Source organism: Monodelphis domestica, chromosome 1, assembly GCF_027887165.1.
Source record: "Monodelphis domestica isolate mMonDom1 chromosome 1, mMonDom1.pri, whole genome shotgun sequence".
Classification (NCBI taxonomy): domain Eukaryota; kingdom Metazoa; phylum Chordata; class Mammalia; order Didelphimorphia; family Didelphidae; genus Monodelphis; species Monodelphis domestica.
This window is the reverse complement of record NC_077227.1, coordinates 500,428,424-500,449,717: the sequence shown is the minus strand read 5'-3', so window position 1 is coordinate 500,449,717 and position 21,294 is coordinate 500,428,424.

Sequence of the window (21,294 nt, the reverse complement as noted above, 5' to 3'; positions counted from 1 at the left end):
GATTCAATCTGGGTTATACATGTATTATCATGCAAAATATGTTTCCGAATTGTTCAAACCCAAATAAACAACTGAAAAATCATATGCTTTCATCTGCATTCTGACTCCAACAGTTTTTCTCTGGAGGTGAATAGCATTCTTTGTCAGAAGTTCCTCAGAATTGACCTGGATCATTGTATGGCTGATAATAGCTTAGTCTATCACAGTTGATCATTCTATAATATTGCTATTACTGTATATAATTTTTTCCAGTTTCTGCTTATTTCACTCTGCATCAGTTCATAAAGGTTTTTCCAGTTCTCATAGAAATCTATTAATTCATCATTCCTTATAGCACAATAGTATTCCACCACCCTCATATACCACAATTTGTTCAGCCATTCCCCAATTGATGGACAAACCTTTAATTTCCAATTCTTTGCTGCCACAAAAAGAGCAGCTTTAAATATTTTGGTACTAGTAAATCCTTCCCCTCCTCTTTTTTTCTGATCTCTCCAAGATATAGGCCTAGTAGTGGTAATACTGAATCAAAGGGCATGCATTGTTTTATAGCCCTTTGGGCATAATTCCAAATTTAGAGCACTTTTCAAACATTAAAGGAATATATAAATGCCAGTTATCACCATTACTATATTTTATAGAATTTCCTTTCTTTATATTTTTCTGTCCACAAATTCTTTTATTTGATTATCAATAAGCATAGAGGTAAATCTTGGGTCTCACATAAATAGTATCTTTCCTTAGTCTTATTTTTGTTTGGTTATAGGTCAAGAAGTCTGAGATATTTGGTCTTTTTATTTTACATTTAAATATGACACAGCTCCACTGAGTTGCAGAAACCAATGTTAATCCAAAACTATTTGCCTCCTTGTAAAACAGCCAGACTATTAGTTTATTTCTTTAATCTCCTGGCTAGTGATTTATGGTCCCACAGTATCTAATGTGTTGAGTGGTTCCATTTTTGTGTATCATTTTCCTTTACTATTTGCCATGATTGACATAAAGAATGAAAGATATGAGGGTGCACCTAAGTGGCTCAGTGGACTGAGAGCCAAATCTAGAGACTGCTTTCAAATCTGGCCTCAGACACTTCCTAGCTGCATGACCCTAGGCAAGTCACTTAACCCTTTGCTGTGGAACCAATTCACAGTATTGATTCTAAGAGAGAAAGTAAGGGTTAAAAAAAAAAAACCCACTGTCATTGAGGCATACCTTTCTTGTATAAATTACCATTTTGGACACCTGTTCTATCTATTAATTTGCCTTTGTTGTTTAAAATCCTTGCAGCTTGTTTTATTCTGAACCCATTTATCAGATACCTGGTCAGTTGCCTCTTTTGATTTTGAAGGGTAGACACAAATTCTTAAAGATATTAATGGTGTCTTCTTGGCCTTCTTTAGAGCTATATAATTTCTCAACAGTAATCTCATAGAAGACAAAGTTTAGGAAGAGCTTAGTTCCTTTAGTGATAATGAGTGCGGAGGGGAGAAGAGGGGAGTTGAAATAATCTTTCCCTTCAGAAAGTTTAAGATGAGGAAAGGCCATAATTAACACTTCATGGAAATCTTATGTGATGGTCTAAGTTAGGAAGAGCTGCCTCCACCTCATTCACACTGCTCTAATCTACTATGTTACCTAGACTAAACACAGACTTCCTACTTCAATAGCTGTGTTTTTTAAAGACAGATAATGCTCTTGTACTTACATGATCAAAATTTGCCTTAATTTCATCAAGAAATCCCTAGGTGAGGGCATTTCTTCTTCCAATGCAATAGAGTATTATTCTTTGCAGCTGTGAGTATTACAGGAAGATGTTTAAGACTGAGAGGTTAAGTGACTTCCTGATGTCACACAGCTATTGTGCATCCTAATATAAAAAAAAATTATAAGCAGGAAGCTAGGTAGCACCTTGATTTCTCTGAGTTTATCCCCTTTTTCACCACTTAAAATATCCCTCAAAGTAAGCATAAAATAAAAATTCTATTGTCATGATAGATATATAGATATATAGAGAAATGAATGGTCAATCTGAAGGTATTTGAGAAAAAATTCCTCAGGAATAAAAGAGATACTTTTTTATCACTTTGACAAGCTTAACATTCTTTTGATGAGCTGAAAGGAGAACAGCTGCCATCATTTAAACAGACCATCATGTTGTGAACAGAAGGGTCAACACAAGCATGATTTGGTAAATTGTTGCTCACTGTCTGGTATTAGATTGTTGGTGAACATATATTTCATTCCAAAGGCAATGTAGCTGACAGATTTTTTTTTTAATCTAGCAGCCCCCAAATGGTTTGGCAGGCCAAATTTCCCCCAGGCCTTTCTATAACTCTACTTACTGTGTTTATAACCATGGTGCCTCTGATGACCAGGGGCATCATTAGCCTCAATAAGCATAGTGCCAACATGGGGAGTCATCTTAGCTTTTCCACAGCCTGATTTCTCTCAGGCCCGTGACTTGTAGGGATGTGATAATTTATGTGGCTTCATTAAATCCCTACATCTGGCAATTGCTGCCCTGTCTTAAGTTACCTCCTTGGGAGAATGGGGAAAGGACCAGTGACCACCGTGTCAATTACCCAGTCCCACCGTCCTTCCTAAACTTCTAGGCCAAGCTTCGCACCACTAACGTGCTCCACTAAGAGTCAGTTTATCAGCCTGTTTACACATTCCCTTAGCTGCCCAAGCATACTTCTATACCTTTGGGAAGAAAGGAAGAAAAGGAAGAGAGAAGCAACGCAGGTGCTAGCTCAGAAGGAACAACTGATTTGTAGCAGACACCACCTACCTTCCTTGAAAATTAAAACAGCTCACTGACAAAGTGGCAATTGGTCAGGACATCAGGAGGGCTAAAATAAACAAAAAAAAATTAATTTCAAACTGTGAAACTCAGCCAGCATGAGCTAATAGTCTCGCACTAAACTCACAGCACTCACTTCCTGATAGACTCAAGGAAGCCCCATTTTTAATAGGGAACGAGCTCTCTAAAGGCATCTGTCTCATCCCCTGGTTCCATCAGTCTCACAGTCTCACCTAAATGTCACTGCAGTCATCCTGAAGGAGAGCTTGTACGTTCCTCCCCTTATTGCAGCCAGCACCTCCCATCCACTATGGAGAACCCCGCACCCTTTACCCCGCCCCCACCCGCCAACTTCCTTCACGGTGTGCATATAGTAATTAACCACAACACCCCCCCACCCCCCCACCCCCCAAGAAAAAATGCTAAATGGCCAGCCTCTAATTTGTATATTTTCCACAGAGGTTTCAGTGTCTCATGAAATTTATTGCAACACTAAAGTCACCTTTTAAATTATGGAGCGTGATCCTGGTATGCTGGCAAAAATGTTCGCCCATTGTAATTTTATGCACCGGCCATAAACATGAAAAATGCATTTTGGGGGTGTTTAACATTAAAAATAATGTTTGAAAAAATAAATTTTAAGAGAAATTTAGTGCCGTGGAAGAGTGCCATATTCTGAGCACCAAAGACAGAGATCCATTATCCAAAGAGGGTATTGGACGGAGACCAATTTTTTATCGCACATGGGTCAACACTTCCTCCTCCCGCCCCCTATAATGACGATTAACCTTGGATTGAGGCTGGTGGCGGCTTCCACCTCTTACTGCCAACTCTCAGGCATCCAGGGCTCCCCACTTGCTGCTTTGTAAACTGTGGTGCTAGTTTATTTCCAGAGCTGGCAGTCAGTTACAGGCAATTGGCGAAGTTACAACAAATCGCCTCCCAGGCGGGACAAAAAAAAGGACTACGGAGCAAGCTGGCTTTCCTGAGGGCATTTCTTCTGGTCACTAAGGACAGGCGTGTGTGTGTGTACTCGGGCTCACCTGTGGAGCTCATTCAGCAACCAGTGTCAAGACCGGGTTAGGGACCTTTCTGACGCCCTAGGGCTCCAGTAAAGCACGACTGGGCAAAGACAATCGGCCCAATGCAGCCGGAAATGAAATGAGCTGAACGTAAAGGAGGAAGGATTAAAGTGACCAGAGCATCATCGCTCTCAAACTAGAAGGGGCCTCAGAAGGTCCTGTTCAACTCTCATTTTTACAGACAAGGAGTTAAGGGAGTTGCCCCCAAATCATCCTTAGATGATCAGAGATGCACAGTTGAATTTCTAAATTCTTCTGTGGTCCAGGCCATAGGGAGGAAGTTGAGATTAATTTCTCTGAGTCACTGAGGATTGAAACTTAAATCTTCTGACTCTAGAATCAATTTTTTTTCTATTGTATGGAATTAGATATTTATTTTCAGATACTGAAGTATGAATAGATTTGTTTTGTTTCAAGTGGAGGGGAGATTTATGGGGAAAGAATGGGAAAGTAATACTAAGAATGCCCCTTCCTTGATAAAGAAAAAAGAAGGGGGAAAAAGAATAAAAGAATTTGGGGGAAACTTTTTTAAAAATATACAAAAGAGAAAAGGATACTTAGAGCAATTTCAGTATTGTTATATTAATTTCTTGCCTACTTAAAAACAAGATGCATGTAACAGATTCAGTGTGTTTAGACTATACTGTATCTTTATATATTCAAGTCTTTATATAGCTGGAAATTAAATTTCTGCTGATGTATGGATCAAACAGGATTACCTCTGAGGACCCATCCATCATTAATATCCTGTGATTCTATGATTCCTTAGTTATGAGGGTTACGAAAGACTGGGAAGGATAGTTATCCTTATTTAGTGTGCAGTTCATCTCTTAGATTGCCCTGAAGATCAGAATAGAAAAATAGAATTGGATTTTCCTCCAACTCTAACCACATGGGAGCTTGACAAGTGGCCCACTTATGAAAGCCAGGCTCTAAGGTTATGTAGCAAGAGTCAGGACCAAGTAAGATTGAGAGCTAGGTTTGGTCACTGCCTCATTGGCCAAATAGATAGTTCAAAGGTCTAGGAGAATGTTCCCAAGGCTAATCTCCAGCCTTTTTAGGCAGAGTATCCCAGATGACCAAATGCCCTGAGGAGAACATGGTGTGCTATGTTTCAGAGCATTAAGTTATGCATGATAAATGGTTAGTTATTTCTGTTTCTCATGAGGTTCTCAAAATGGCTCTTAAAGGCTTCCCTCATGTTAGTCACTAGGGAAAAGCTTGACTCAATTGGGAACATCAGGGTTGTTTTTTTTAATTCAATATTTAATAAGAAATGACATTGAATATCAATGCTAAGCAATTAAACTTGCTTCATTACTGTTTACATTGAAATGAATCTCAACTCACAAAGTATAATGCTGAATCAGTCATTTTCTCTAAGTTCCCATCAGGAGTCTTCATTCATTTGGTTTCATTCACTCTTCCTGAGTGATTTCTTGAGTGATCAATTGAGAGTATAGCACAAGAGTAGAGAATGTGGAGCCTGGGTGGAATTCTCACTGCTATTTTTTCTTGCATATTCTTAAGTCCTTTTACCTATTTATGTCTCAGTTCTTCATCTGTAAAGTGAGGAGGTTAGATTCCTGGGCTTGCCTCAAAGGTCTCTTTCTACTATCACCCTCAGATCTGATGAGCCTGGGATCCTGTATTTCCACAGCAGAACTGAAGTCTGATGGGCAACACAACCATTTATGACCAACACAAAGTCCTTTGCCTCATTTTTAACACCTAGTGCCTCCTTGAAGTTTAATTATACTTAAATAGCAAAAATGGATACTTTCCCTTGCCATAATGAACATGAAAAAATTATGTGATTAAAGCCAAGTGATACAGGCGAGATATATGTGCAAGGCCCATACATGTGTGCATATCTACCTGTAGATGGCGGCGGAAATTGACAGGACCAACACCTCCAAAAAACAAACAAACCACAAAAACAATCTTCTTGTGTCTGACTCAAAATAAAAGTAGGCAGAAGTCAATCTAATCTAGCCTAAGGAGCCTCCTCTGTAAAACTGGCCTAAAATGCCCATGGCAACCGAAATAGTCTCTCGTCAGAGAAATGTGGGCAGCTGGGAGAAATTGAAGGCAATTGCCCAACTTGAGAAATAAATGCCTATACTTACCTTCTGCTCCCTTCTCATCCAACCCCTCCAAAATCTTCTCAATTCTTTAAAGTTATTCTGTCATGGTGTATCTGGAAAGAGATGCATGGGGAAAGCTTAACTACCCCAAATAAACCTTCTTGTCCTGACTGCCCTCCTTGCTCCTAGAAAAGGGCTCCCTTCCCACTCATCTTGAAAATTAACAAGCCTGTGTTCCCTGAAGTCATAAACAATGATTTTCCCCAATACAATAGAGAGATACCAGGATTATTCTCCCTGATTAAGCCTTTGACAGGCTGGCATCTTTGCAAGGAGCATCACGCCAAGATTTATTAGTAAATTGGGCCGACAAAGTTTTCTTACCTACAGATGCCCTAGCTCAGCAATCCCCTTCGGTGGTTTGAAGTGAACACTTCAGCATGTCATGCATGGAGGTACCAAGAACAATAATTAGGCTAATATTGAGAATCATAAAGGAGTAAGTGTAGTGCAGTAATCTGTAGAGATTATTAAGTGGAAATGGGAAACTTTAATAATTAATTCTTAAAATCATCCCAAGTAGGCCTTGGCACTCCTTACCCACACAGACACTGCAATTAGGGTAACGTGACAAGTTCATTTCAAATGGAACAGGAATTCTTCAATGTGCTTATTTAATAGACCTGAAACATGTTATAAGGAAAGATTTCATTACCACATCTTTCCAATTTGAATGAAGTCAGAAATCCAAGATCTGCTGGCTGCCTTTCGAATGATTTTAAAATGTGGCCAGGACTAGAACTGAGGGAAGAGATAGTCGGAAAACTTGATATCTAAATACAATGTTAACAACTCCACTGACATGTCTTTCCTATGACAAGGGAGCACTTTAATTTTACATTAGTCAATGTATATCTTTCATAAATTAGTCTTCATAAGGAAGCCAAACACTTTGTGCAAATTGGAAGGCTTGTGATAATTCATTAATTAAGCTATTAACTCCTGATGGGTTAGATAGTCATTTATTCATAGGACTGAGAGCTGGAAAGGACCCTGGAGCTCCAACTCTCTCATTTTACATATTAGCAAACTGAGGCCCAGAAAAGCTGTGACTTGCCAAAGATCACACAGGGAATAGATAGCAGCATAGGACTTAAAGCTAAAAGGGACTGTCAAGGCCCTCTGGTCTGAACCCTTCATTTTGAATATGAAAGAAATGAGGCTTAGAAAGGTTAAGGTAGTAAGAAGTATTATAAAATTTGGAAGTTAAAAGGACCTTGGAGGTCATCTGGTCCAACTTCTCCTATTTTATATGTGAAAAAAAAATGGATCACAGAGATGATCAATGATATACTCAAGAATCTACAGTCAGGAGTCTGTTTCCAATGCCTGTATTTTTTCTACCATATCACAGATGTGCTATCTAAGGTGCAAAGAAGTATCTTAAAGGTCATTTAATATAAAACCTTAATTTTACAGATGAGGAAACTGAATTCTATTTTTTTAAACCCTTACCTTCCATCTTGGAATCAATATTGTGTATTGGCTCCAAGGCAGAAGAGTGGTAAGGGCTAGGCGATGGGGGTCAAGTGACTTGTCCAGGGTCACACAGCTAGGAAGTGGCTGAGGCCACATTTGAACCTAGGACATCCCATCTCTAGCCCTGATTCTCAATCCACTGAGCCATCTAGCTGCCCCCAAAGAAACTGAATTCTAGAGAAGTGCCTCATCCAAGGTCTCAAAGGTAATAAGTTACAAAGGCAGGATTTAAATCCAGGTCCTCCAATCTAGGGTCAGTGTCCTTTCCACTGTTCCATATAGCTTCTTGCCCATTGCTGACCTAAGGTCAGGTGGCTTAGAAATGTGAACCACTTTACCACTAAGGCAATGCCTGGATCTGAATAATGCCGATTGTCAGTGAACCAAAAGTATTTCTGGTCATCCATCCATCCTTCACAGAAGTTGATCCTTCATAGAGTTTCCTCCACCTACTCTTTGGTGAAAATAAAGGGGGAACAAGAAAAGAGAATATGGCCAGGGATGCATGTTGGGGGAAAAGCAGCCCCTTCTGGTGTACTTTACTGGTGATAGTCATAGAGAAGTGGGAGCCAGATATCAAGAGAGTGAACTTGGGATTCAACAAGTTGGAATGAGAAGGTCTTAGAACAGAGAATGGTGCCATGAGTTCCAACATATGTGTTGACAGTATATGAATAGCAAGCACTTGGACCCATTTAAGATATGAACCTCTGAAACCTCAAGACTTCTAGGAGCAATATGAGGGGAGGCAGGCAAAGCATTTAACTGACTGTATACACTTGGCACCATTAAAATATTAAAAGAAAGATAGAGGTTGTCTTTATTATGCAAACAGACTGCTGACTAAATGCAAAGGGTTGGACTGATGGATTGAACATAGGTATTGAGTCATGTTGCCAGAGTACAGAAGGAAGTTCAAAGGGGCAGACTCACTCCTCCAGAAAGATGGTGAGGGCTGAATGAGTGGGGGCTGGATAAGATTTAAATGGGGTCTCAATGACCAGCTTTCCATCACAGTCATCCAGCACCACCTATCTCGAATGGCTCTTTCTATTCTAGCCTAATGACACTTGAAAAATAACTGGTTTCTTCCAAATAAGGAATGGATGAGATATAAAAACTTGCATTTTAGGGCCATTAAGAACCTTGGATGCCTTTTCGCCTCCAGTAACTAACACGGTTTCTGATGGCAAGACTTCTAAAAACTGTATAAATGAATGAAGGAACGCTATTTCTTTCTGACTCTCTTTCAGAACATGAGAGCAGGAATAAAATGGCAAGAAAAAAAAAGTCTTAGGATTCTTTCAGTTTTCCTACCCAGCTGAGGTTCGATATATTCATTCACGCCCCTCAGCTTGCAGAGATGGGTCTCCTGAAGGAGAAGACCTTGGACTATAAGTAGCTGCCAAAGGAAGCATTAACTTAGTTCATCTTTGAACAAGAAGATTTTTGCTGAGAGATTTGAAACAAAAATGGGGGAAGGAGTTTGTGTTTATATTCTCCGTTGACAGGTTTAAAACTAGGGATCTCTTACATCATCTTTCTCTGCTTCCTTGTCATCTGGCACCTGACTAACACCTCTCTTCCCGCTGCCAAAATGGCTACTCTGCTACTGGGTCAGACCAATTATTTCCTAAATGGTTTGCATTCACCTGCACTTCAAATGCATGGCTTTGAGGGGGAAAATAACAGTGCCTCATACTCCGTCTGTTCCACAGATCCATTATGGGAGCGACACATCAGTCTACTCAATTAAAGAGCCAGTGACTACAAAGCAACTGTATATCATTTGTATTACCTTTCTGCAGCAAACACTTTATTCAAATATCTGACTCCAAGAGACTTTTTCTGCTTAGCTAGTTGCTTTATCCCACCTTTAAAAAAATACCTCGACAGTATTCTTTAAGTAAATCTTGCCCTGACCCACTCATATCAATACCATTATAAAAGATGGTTTGCAACAACCTCTCTCCTCTTTAGCTCCTGTTTTAAATAGATTCTCCTACCTATACCTTTTGGTCAATTCTGTTCCATGGAGAACTCTTGAGTGTCAGTCCTGGGAAAAATTATAAAAGAAACTAATTTAATCTTCAAACTATTCTCCTTTCTCTGTGATATTCATTGTTGCTTCTCCACTTGGGTCTCTAACTGATAAAGTTTCCCCTTTCCCCAAAAGAACACAAGCCTGGCAGTCATTCCATATTCTTCTTAGCACATCAAAACTGGATTGTCCTGTGTTCTTATTAGGTAACAAACAAAAGTCATGGGTTAGTTAGGTAAAATTATTCCTTGCTAATACATTCTCCTTTCTAAGACTCATCTCTGCTACCCTTGCCTCCTCTCTTCTATCTCCAATCCATCCTTCATATAGCTGCCAAAATCTTCCTAATTCATAGGTCCAACCATGTCATTTCCTTGCTCAAAAGTCTTTGATGATTGTCCATTCTTTAATAAATAAAATCCAAAGTCCTTACCCTGAAATTTGAGGCCTTTCAAAAAATGGTCCTAATCTACCTTTGTAAACTCATCTTCTAATTCATATACCTGGACTCCAGACAAATTATTAACTGTTCCTCAGACATATCTTCTGTATGTTCCATTTTCATGTCATTCTGTTCCTGCTGCTTAAAATGCCCCTCTGCTAAAGCCTTCCTCCCACTCTTACTGGAAATCCTATGCATCCTTCAAGGCCCAGTTCACATGCTCCAGGAACAAGCTCTTCATTGATTTACCAGGGTCAGTAGGGATTCCTCCCTTTTATGAATTCTCAGAGCATTTTCATAACTCTCTTATGCACTTAGCATGTCGTATGTTACAATATATTTGTACATAAATGATATTCTAAATATGAAATCCTTGTCCAATGAGTGAGGGTTGCTCCATGTTCCTTTTATTTTATATCCAAAGGCAGTAAAAAAAAATCAAGAGATGAGACCTTTGTTCATCTTGGATTGTAGAGCTCTTTGTAAGTATTTGCAAAATGGCATCATTTTGATAATGATTGTAACTCGTACTGATGTCTGTTATAGAGGATAAGAAGGTAGGGAAATTTAATGAAGAACTCTTTAAAAGCCCTCCAAATTAGGTCTACATATTCTTAGAAGACTTAGGAAGACATAAGGAGGATGAAGACAAAGAGTACTGGAAATATGGACCAGGAATTAGAGCCTTCCCTGGCTTGAGACTCAGTCCCCAAACTGGTAAAGTCCTAGCCCAGACTACCATTCCATGAAGAGACACAGCCATCAGTTTGACTCACTCTCTGGGCTTTTCTACATCCTCCTCAGCAGCCTTGGCCTCGGGTATCCTCTCTCTCATCCCTCTTTTCATCTCCCTTTTGCTATGCCCTCTTCATCTGTTATAGGGTAAGTATCCTGAAGGTAGAAACTATATTATTTATTTTAATTTGTGCGACAAGTACTGAAAACAGTGCCTGAAAGATAGGCAGCAGCTTAATAAATGCTTTATTTCTCTACGTAGAGATGAGAGAGTCCAAAGATCCTTAGACTGCACAAAGTTTTACACGTGCCATGAAAAAAAGGGGGAGGTGCTGGATACACGTACTAGACACAGAAGCACTAAATAAGATAAGAAGAAAATGCAATTGAGTATATCTAAACAGACATTACTAAGGTGGAAGCCATCCCAGACCAATTATCTATGTATAGCAAGATCACTTGGAGAAGGTTAAAGATTAATACAATTAAAGGTATAAAAATGAAGAAAAGATATGATATACAATTAAGAAATTTCAACCTGAATCCTTAAACAAGGGACTAACAACAAAAGTGAGGTTGAAGGACAGATATCAATATCGATTATACTAATTTGCTAAAAAAATTAAGTATTTTAAATCAATTGTCACAGAGAGGAGACTAAAGGAACTTTAAAACCCCCTCAGCTAGCAAACTCTCAATTTTGGTAAGTCAAGACCTAGAAAACATTGGTAACTCCAGTTTAGAATAGAAACTGATGTTTGTAAAATATTACAAGAAAGAATCGTAGACAATTATCAACAGCAATGCTTCATCAACCAGAAAAGAGGAATGGGAGGATGGAAGACACATTAAAAAGAAAACTAAGCAAAAACCACAAGTAAGCGCAGTTATCTTGACAGTTTCTTGACAGAGATCCCAGAGTGATTTGCTATTTCCTTCTCCAGTTCATTTTACAGATGAGGAAACTGAGGCAAACAGGTGAAGTGACTTGGCCAAGATCACACAGCTATTAAGTGTCTGAAGCTAGATTCAAACGCATGAAGGTGAGTCTTCTTATTTCTTATTCACCGCACCACTTAGCTGCCTGTAGGATAACATAAGTGACTTATTTTAGAATTTTAAATCCTCTATTATCTGGGCTGCATCTACTTTTTGGAACATACTTTTTCACTATTTTCCTTCACTTGTCTATTCTGTATCCTGAACTTGGTTTTCTATTTGTTGTCATTATGGGGATAATAAAGGGGGAAGAAACAAGCATTTATTAAATCCCTTGTGCTAAGTGCTTTACAAATCTCATCTCATTTGATCCTCCAAGCAACCCTATTATTATCCCCATTTTACAGTTGAGGAAAAAGGCAGAGAGTGGTTAAGTGACTTGCTCAGGGTCACACAGCTTGTAAAGTGTGGCTTTGCTCAGGGTGTCCCTCACTCAGGGGTTGCACTTTTCATCTCCACTTGTGAGAATTCCTAGCTTCTTTCAAGGCTTTCAAGTTCAGGTGCCTCCATCTTTTTGAAGCTTTTCCTCATCCCTCTTGTTAGTCTGGCATCAGACCATAAGATATAGAGCTGAAGGGTACCTTAGAGGTCATCAGCCCCACCACCTTCATTTTACAGATGAGGAAACTGAGGCACAGAGAGATCAATTCTAGCTCTCTATCCACTCTTCTTCATTTTCAAAATATCTGGCCTTTCTTTACGCTTGTGTATTTGTATCCCCATTTCCTTTCTTTTCACTCTCTCCCCATCCCCATCGTCAGCTTTGTGATGGATGAAACTTTTCTATTCTTTTTCCTCCATATCTCCAAATAACTTGCAGAGTGCCTGGCACATTTCCCCCAACCAGATGTGTGATCTTGCTTCTACCAGGAATTCTCAGTGAGCATCTAACTCTATCAATTTAGATTTGCAACTGCTTTGCGACTCATGCTGGGTCACACAGCTAGGAAGTGTTTGAGGTCAGATTTGAACCCAGGACCTCCTGATTTCTGGCTTGGTTCTATTGCTATCCACTCTCCACTGTGCTCCCTAGCTACCTTGAACCATTATCTTTATTGAAATCTCTTTTCATCTGTCAGCTACTGTATGTAGCCTTCCTGGCTCCCTTTCTCCCTCTTTGAAAATGCTCTCTTCCCCCTCAAATGTCAATAGAGGACACTTTGTTTGGGTCTCTCCATTGTTTCTATCAACTCCCTACCTCACATTATGCATTTCAACAGTTATGTCAAAGTTTCTCTCAGTAGAATATAAGCTCTTTGAGGGCAGGTTTTGTTCTGTTTTGATCTTCTTAATTCCAGAGACTAACACTGTGCTTGGCACATAGTAAGTGCTCAATAATTGCTGATTAAATAAAATTCAAAACTAAAGGTCTTTGCAAAGGTGGAGAGAAACCCTAGAACTCCTAAAATTTCATGATTATTCCATGGAAAAGATAATGACCCAGCACCAGCAATTAATTTTCTTCCCTTAAAAAAAGAAAAAAGAAAAAAGAAAAAACCTGTTTTCCAATTTATAACCAATTGATGAAAAGATATGGCAAGCCTGTTCTTATTCAGTCATTTCTATCATGTCCAACTTTGTAATTTCATTTGTGGTTTTCTTCTCAGAGATCCTGGAGTAGTTTACCATTCCCTTTTTCCAGACCATTTTACAGATGAGGAAACTGAGACCAACAGAGTCAAGTGATTAGCTCAAGGTCACACAACTTGTAAATATCTGAGGCTGGATTTGAATTCAGGTCTTCTGGAATCTAGACCCAGTGTTCTATCCACTGAACTATTCGGCTACCCTTATGGTGAGGCTATTATAATGATAGAGTGACAAATTAATAATGATAATGGAAATTTTGAGGGACATTGTTAAGAACAAGAAGCAAAATGAAACTGCCCCAACCTGGAACTAATAACAACTGAATAAATAAAGGAATAAAGCATCAGGAATGCATTTTGGCAATATTTGTATTGTCTGCAACCTTTGGGCAAACAAGAAAATTCATTTTTTCTTCTTAGGCACTTCCTACAGTGCCACAGGCCACCCTACCCAGGGAGATGAGATGCAGGGTTGCATTTCACGCAGAGCATTCATCTAGGGGGATGGACTGCAAAGCACCTAGCTCTAGTGGCAGGGCCCTCCACTTTTTTCATTGGAATAGACACTCAGATTGAATGGGGATATATCTGATAGTGAGGGTGCAGAGAAGTGGGGATGTCAGGCAGTCAACAAGCTTTTTTATTCAGCATTTTCTATATACTAAGCACTATGGATACAAGAGAAAGCAGAAGCATGGATGCTGGGCTTGATAGCCTTCATCTGTTTCCAACTTTCACCATGGGGCCATGTTGCCTTTGAACCCAACAGGCATTGATGATAAAGAAGCTATGGGTTTTCAGTGCAATAATAGAGCTTGCAAGTCATTTTGAACCATAATTTCTACTACATAAGTGGTCAGCAAAGGGACCTCCATCCTTCATATGGATATTGTCAAGTGATGGTGAACTCACTACTTCTGGAGTCATCTCAGAGTTTTTCCTCATACTAAACTCTGGAATTCGATAGTAGGTGCTTAAGAAATAATTGTTGATTAGTTTATTGTTCTTTGAGCATGTCAAAATGGGTATTCCCTCCATCAGCACAGATTGCGACTCATCGTTCTTTCTCTTCCAGCGTGATTCTTAGCTATGATCGCCCATAAATCCTCCATAAAGGATTTACCCAACATCCTGGAGGGCTTGCTCAAGGTCTTTTTATATTTCATGATTACCAGTTCATCACTTTGGCTATTTATTCATCAATCATCCCTCACTCTTCTTACATGAGTCTTTTTTGATCATACATTTCATCTGTGATGTCTCTTATGTGATTTCTTACACACCCATCATGATGATATTGAACTGAAATGTGCTCCTTGTCCCTCCCTGTGGGCCAAATGGAAGTAAAGAAGGAAAGATGGAAATGATAGAGGGGGAGAAGGAAAGATTGAAAGGATGTAGGGAGAGAGGGAAGGGAAGATGGAAAGGATGGAGGGAAAGAGGAAAGGAAAGACTGAAAAGATGGAGGGAGAGAGGAAAAATGTGAAAGGTGGAGGGAGAGAGAGAGGGAACGAAAGAGAGAGAGAAGGAATAGAGGAAGGAAGCAAGTATTTATTAAGCTTTCTGGAAAACATTCTTAAGAAAATGTGGGGGGGGGGAACTACTCAAAAAATTAAGTTAGCTGTTTGACAAAAGAGTACCTTTGTTATTGAAGAATGTGATAAAAAATAAAAAAGAGAAAGAGGAAGGGAAAATGAAAGAAACAGACATTTCTAAAGAAGCTGCTATGTGCCAGGCACTGTGCTAAGCACTTTATAAATATTGTCTCATTTGAGCCTCTCTACAGTCATGGGGAAATAAGTGCCATTTTTAAAACTCTTTCTATCTGTCTTAGACCCATATTAGGTATTGGTTCCATGGCAGAAGAGCAATAGGGGCTAAGCAATAGGTGTTAAATAATTTGTCTAAGGTCACACAACCAGGAAGTGTCTGGGGCCAGATTTGAACCCAGGACCCCCCATCTCTAGGCCTAGCTCTCCATCTACTGATACACCTATCTGCCCCAAGGTGCCATTTTTAATCCACATTTTATGGTAGTAGAGACTGAGCCAGTTAAGTGACTTGCCCAGGGTCACACAGCTGAGCAGTATCTGAATCCAGATTTGAACTCAGATCATCCAGGGTCTAAGCCCAACCTTCTATCCAGTGTGCCTCCTAGCTGGCCCTAAGCAGAACAAAATACATTCTCTCACATGAAAGCCTTTTAGATATTTAGAGACCTCAATCACATTTCCCTAACAATTTTCTTCCTCAGGCTAAACATCTCCTTTTAGTTTAGTCATTTTCAGTCATGTCCAACTCTTTGTGATCCCATTTGGGGTGGTGGGGATTTCTTAGCAAAGATATTAGAATGGTTTGCCATTTTCTTCTCTAGTTCATCTTACAGATGAGGAAACTGAAGTGAACTGGGTTACTCGGGGTTCAAGGTCACGCAGCTATTAAGTATATGAGGTTATATTTGAACTCAGGTCTTCCTGACTCCAAGTCCAGTTCCCCATCCACTGTGCCACACATCTGTCTATCCTTCAACTGATCCAAACTGGAAGGGAGTCAAAGACTTGTATCTACTTAATGGTGAAGTTCTGTTTCACTTCAAAGTTGTACCACTCTTTGCCTGGACCTCTCCTTTACATTACTTTTCTGTTCCTTGTGGCAGTGTTATTTGTGGACTTGTTTTTCTTTCCTTTAAGATAAAGATATGGATTGTTTTTAGTTTCTGTATCTCTAGAGCCTCACCAGTACTTAGGTGCTCAATAAACATTAACAGTCATCGAATTCAATGGAAGATAGTCAACTCTTATCTGATACATAATTTGTATTCAAGATCTAAAGATGCTTGTGGGAAAGAAAGATAATCCGGTAACATCAAAGAATATTAAGTAGTGCTACCTCTCTTGAAAGAGGGCAGAAATTAGGCCAACGGGCAGAAATCACAGGGAGGCAAATTTTGCCTCATCCTAACAGAGAACTTCCTACTACTTAGATTTGTCCATTAAACAGAATGGACCACCATAGAAGGTAGTAAGCTCCCTGTCACCAGCAGTGTTAAAAAAAAAAAAGAACCAAATAGTAACTCATTGGAGATGTTGTAGGGGGATTTCAGGTTTCAGAAAATGATCTGGCTTGCTATAGAGATCTCTTCAAGCTCTAAGATGCTATAGGGAAGAGCAATTATTAGATGCTCACTAAGTGCTCAGCAGCTACTCACTCAGACAGCAAGTATTATTAAGTATTTACTCCTGTGTGCTTGGTGATCCCCAAAAGCATGATACTCTCTTACCCAGCTCCTTGGCTATTCACAATATGTTGGATAAACAGCAAGTAGGACAGCAGTTAGATTGTAGAGTCCATGACTGGGGTAGAGTTGAACATGATCACAGAACAGGTTATATTTTATTCCCTGCTGTTATTCATCCTTTATTTTTGAAGAGGTCCAATGGCGCCATGAGTTGATGTCTTGACTGTTCTTCAATTAGATTTAAGTGAGGCAGAGCTGTAAAAGTCATCAGCCTCATCTCTCTTCCAGTTATCCAAGTCCAGTGTCAGGACAAAAGCCAAGATTCCTGGTGATATCTTGGGCTATTTTGGCTTCTTGAAGTCTAACCAAGTTCTAAGGACTCCACACTGCCTACTTCCACTGCCTTCATGGCCTTTGGAACAAATTGTTCTCATCCACCCCTTCCCCCCCCCCAAGGCAAAGTCTTCCTATGGTTGGGTTAGCTCTCTCCCTCATTCGCTGACAGTTTTGAGGCTGTCAGCTACCTGGGTTAGCCCACCTTTTTAGGTGGTTTACAGGGATGTGGTCATTGATCCCTAGCCATTAAATTTAAGTGCTGGGGACATAAATGAATAGCAAAGGAAGACAATCCCTACTCTCAAGGTGCTCACATTCTAATCAAGAGATCCAGGACATACAGGAAGAGGATTCAGTGACAAGGTAGAGGGAAAAGCTTGGTGGTCTTTACAGTGTAGAGTATCAGGGTGTCTGACAAAGCCCAGGAGTAACTTAGGAGACAGCAGCAGTTCATGGGGGAACCCTCAGGGGTCTTGAAGGCATTGCTGCATTGTAGACGGTAAGGCCCATTAAAAATTAGGCAATAGTGGCAGTGCAGAAAAAGTGCAGTCATCTACTATCTTATGATTCCATAAGAGGTCTTCCTCTTGCATAGGACTTTTAGCTTTCCAATGGATATTCCTGTATATGATCTCATTTGGCATAACATCTTTTAAAAGACCAAGATAGTATATATATTAATCCCCATTTGGCAGATAAGAAAACTGAGGCTCATAGATATTAAGTGATTTGGGGCTAAGTGGTGCAGGAGATAGAATAAAGGACTTGGAGTAAGGAAGATCTATGTTTCAGTCCTGCCTCAGGAACTTAATAGCTATGTAACTAGAAGCAAATCTCTATGAGTCAGTTTCCTCAACTGTAAAATGGAGAAAATAATAACACTAATTTTCCAAAATTGTTATGATAATCAAATGAATTAAGATAGAGAAAATATTTTACAAATCCTAAAGCTTTGTATAAATGTTAGAATAGTTTAAAGTCAAACCCCTATTTAGTGACAAAACCAAACGTAGAATCCTAGTCTCCTAGGATGCTAAATTTAGAGTTGGAAGAAATCTTTGAACTGAGTTCTTCCAATTCAAATCCTGCATTTTACAGATTTTCAAGTCTTTGACTTCCTTCCAAGGCCTTTTGGGAGGTCTAGAAAACTTATTTACCTAAGATCAGATATGCTAAGTGGAAAACTCAGCATTCAAATCCAGATCCTTTGGATCTAAAACCAGCATTTATATTTGACTATAGTATTTGGTCATTCCTGTCCTAGCTCTGTTTTCTCCCCCACTAGACTGATGATGTGCATGGTATAGCCCTAAAAGCACATTTATCAGTGCCTCTAATGTCTGTTTTAGAAGGTTGCATCATGATAGACTCAGTAGGTCCAACAGTACTCTAAAAAGAACACAGTAGCCCTGATCTTACACTTCATTGGTGTCCTCTGACCCTCACGCCCCTCTGATTGGATAGGGAAGTGAAGATCTCCCCCCCCCCCAGAACATCCATTCAAGTAGGGTGCCCAGGCAAGGCATCTCTTCATTTCTCAGCCAGCCACACTCATTTGGATTTCTCCATTATGTGCCCATGCCAAACACAGTGATCCCTCACCTATCATGTGAGTTATGTTCCAGAGACCTCTACCGATAGGTGAAAATCCACGAAGTGGAAGCATCATATTTATTTTATTTTTCTCTGATGCTTGAGTTCACTGTTAGAAACATTAGAAGGCACAGAATATTTGGGTGGCATAGGGCTTGAAATAAATTCAAACTTTTATAAAAATTTCACAAAAACACACCGCCATAGAGCAACATTACATGTAGTGCTCAGACATCAATGTAAAGTGGACAAGGAGAGATGCTGAACAGATGGGCACAGTGTGGGAGAGCAAACAAACTGAGCCAATCAGCAACCAGGATACAGAACACAGCACTGTGGTTGGTCACCTTTCATCCCATCAGCCAATAGTGTGCATGTACAATCTCACATTGGCAAACTTGAGCAAGCAGTAGTGGCATAGTGCATTTTCATCGTGTACAGTATATGATATTCATCTGAAAAATCCTGTGACATAGCAAATATTCTGCAATACAGAATTAGCTATATATATATATATTTATATATATATATATTTTTTTTAACATTATTTTATTTGGTCATTTCCAAACATTATTCATTGGACACAAAGATCATTTTCTTTTCCTCCCCCCCCCCAACTTCTCCCACGATTCCACTGGGTATCACATGTGTTCTTGATTTGAACCCATTTCCATGTTGTTGGTATTTGCATTAGAGTGTTCATTTAGAGTCTCTCCTCAGTCATATACCCTCTACCCCTGTAGTCAAGCAGTTGCTTTTCATCGGTGTTTTTACTCCCACAGTTTATCCTCTGCTTGTGGGTAGTGTTTTTTAGATCCCTGCAGATTGTTCAGGGACACTGCATTGACACACTAATGGAGAAGTCCATCACCTTTGATTGTACCACAATGTATCAGTCTCTGTGTACAATGTTTTCCTGGTTCTGCTCCTTTCCCTCTGTATCACTTCCTGGAGGTTGTTCCAGTCTCCATGGAATTCCTCCACTTTATTATTCCTTTGAGCACAATAGTATTCCATCACCAACATATACCACAAGTTGTTCAGCCATTCCCCAATTGATGGGCATCCCGTCATTTTCCAATTTTTGGCCACCACAAAGAGCGCAGCTATGAATATTTTTGTACAAGTCTTTTTGTCCATTATCTCTTTGGGTTACAAACCCAGCAGTGCTATGGCTGGATCAAAGGGCAGACAGTCTTTTATGGCCCTTTGGGCATAGTTCCAAATTGCCCTCCAGAATGGTTGGAGCAATTCACAACTCCACCAGCAATGAATTAATGTCCCCATTTTGCCACATCCCCTCCAGCATTCATTACTTTCCATAGCTGTCGTGTTAGCCAATGTGCTAGGTGTGAGGTGATACCTCAGAGTTGTTTTGATTTGCATCTCTCTGATTATAAGAGATGTAGAGCACTTTTTCATGTGCTTATTAATAGTTTTGATTTCTTTGGCTGAGAACTGCCTGTTCATGTCCCTTGCCCATTTATCAATTGGAGAATGGCTTGATTTTTTTGTACAATTGATTTAGCTCTTTGTAAATTTGAGTAATTAAACCTTTGTCAGAGGTTTCTATGAAGATTGTTTCCCAATTTGTTGCTTCCCTTCTGATTCTAGTTACATTGGTTTTGTTTGTACAAAAACTTTTTAATTTGATGTATTCCAAATTATTTATTTTGCATTTTGTGACTCTTTCTAAGTCTTGCTTGGTTTTAAAAACTTTCCCTTCCCAAAGGTCTGACATATATACTATTCTGTGTTCACCTAATTTTCTTATAGTTTCCTTCTTTATGTTCAAGTCATTCACCCATTTTGAATTTATCTTGGTGTAGGGTGTGAGGTGTTGATCTAAGCCTAATCTTCCCCACACTGTCCTCCAATTTTCCCAGCAGTTTTTATGAAATAGTGGATTTTTGTCCCAAAAGCTGGGATCTTTGGGTTTGTCATATACTGTCTTGCTGAGGTCACTTACCCCAAGTCTATTCCACTGATCCTCCTTTCTGTCTCTTAGCCAGTACCAAATTGTTTTGATGACTGCTGCTTTATAATATAGTCTGAGATCTGGGACTGCAAGGCCCTCTTCCTTTGTGTTTTTTTTTTCATTATTTCCCTGGATATCCTTGATCTTTTGTTCTTCCAAATGAACTTTGTTATGGTTTTTTCTAAATCAGTAAAAAAATGTTTTGGAAGTTCAATGGGTATGGCACTAAATAGATAGATAAGTTTGGGTAGGATGGTCATTTTTACTATATTGGCTCGTCCTACCCATGACAGTTAATGTTTTTCCAATTGCTCAAGATTAGTTTTAGTTGTGTGGGGAGTGTTTTGTAGTTGTGTTCATATAGTTCCTGTGTTTTTCTCAGGAGATAGATTCATAAGTATTATATATATATATATATTTTTTTTAAACCCGCACTATAGTGAAGCTGCAATAAGTGAACCACAATATAGAGAGGGATGACTATACTTTCCTTCTCCCTACTAAACTCCTTTCTATTTCCTTTTGGGTCTTCTCCCATTAGGTTGTAAGCTCTGTTCAAGCAGACAGTATAACTTTTTTGTATCTCTTCACCCAGTGTAAATAATGCCTGAAACATGACAGACTGAGCCTCAGTTTCTATATACAAGTATTCTTTCCACATCAGCTTTCCCCATTGTGGTTTTTGATGTATCACAAATTTAAATGGGAATATAAGGTGAGAGTTTTGTGGAAGCTGCAAATGACACACAAAAGCCATCAGATGACATAGGAAAAGTTTAGGAACTCAGAAATTATTATTTAACCCAAGATTTACAATAGGGTGCCATAAACA